This window comes from Penaeus monodon, chromosome 15, assembly GCF_015228065.2.
Source record: "Penaeus monodon isolate SGIC_2016 chromosome 15, NSTDA_Pmon_1, whole genome shotgun sequence".
NCBI lineage: Eukaryota > Metazoa > Arthropoda > Malacostraca > Decapoda > Penaeidae > Penaeus > Penaeus monodon.
In genome coordinates, this window is record NC_051400.1 from 24,545,802 (window position 1) to 24,546,128 (window position 327).

A 327-nucleotide genomic window follows, 5' to 3' on the forward strand; every position below is an offset into this window, starting at 1 on the left:
TGGCCCATATGCCTTTCCATTCTTGGTTTTTATTGTTCTTTTTAATTCTTCCATTGTTATTCTTTTGTTTAGATTTATGGTGTCAGGCAGGTTTATTAGTTTATCTATCTCTGCTTTAGTAGTTATCACTTTCGATTCTTTTCCAATGATCTTTTTGTATTTTATTTTAAATAAAGCTAGTTTATCATTGTGTTTGTTATAGGGAGATCATTATTTATTATGGGATAACTTTGGTTTGATATTTTACCAATTTGCTTCTTTATGAAGTTCCAAACTTTTTTGGTTGGGGTTTTAAAGTCCAAATCATTACAAGTTTTCCTAGGCTTT